The 509-nt window shown below is 42.2% G+C and overlaps 1 protein-coding gene across 3 annotated transcripts in view; it reads right to left on the reverse strand.

Annotated features, from left to right (window-relative positions):
• Nucleotides 1-509, reverse strand: part of LOC119581970 — an 11,824-nt gene that overhangs the window by 9,191 nt on the left and 2,124 nt on the right. The gene's annotated exons all lie outside the window — the stretch shown is intronic.

Below are 509 nucleotides of genomic sequence, written 5' to 3' on the forward strand. Positions count from 1 at the left end.
GAGGATTAAAGTTTATCATCATCCGCCGGCGGTGGAATTTCGACATCTACCTAACCTTTGTAAAGAATAAAATCAACATCATTCAGTCAGATTAAGATTAGATGAATTAAAACACCGAGACAGGAGAGTTGTCACGAGCCTGAAAATATGAAATATGCGATGATCTCATTAATAATGAAATACAGAATTTGCTCATGTTGGTAACCTTGAATTTTCCAGTACGATCAAAGGTTTTGAGAGCGATTGTGAACATGGCGGTTGTAAATGCCAGTTGACATTCCAATGGTCGGATTTAACATTATCTTTCCCGATAAAAAAAACGACAATAAATTTGACTGTAAATCGTATTTAAGCCAGCATTGGGTGTACCAACTGCGGCGCGTGGGATGCATCAGACGTACCAACAGTCTCCGCTTCAGTCACCAGGGAATGAGCTTGCCCGCGCAGTTCAATGCGACGCTTTGCGACTGCGGGGCCCGCACCAGCGTTATATAAATAACACAGCCGTA

This window comes from Penaeus monodon, chromosome 15 (genome assembly GCF_015228065.2).
Source record: "Penaeus monodon isolate SGIC_2016 chromosome 15, NSTDA_Pmon_1, whole genome shotgun sequence".
NCBI classification, from domain to species: domain Eukaryota; kingdom Metazoa; phylum Arthropoda; class Malacostraca; order Decapoda; family Penaeidae; genus Penaeus; species Penaeus monodon.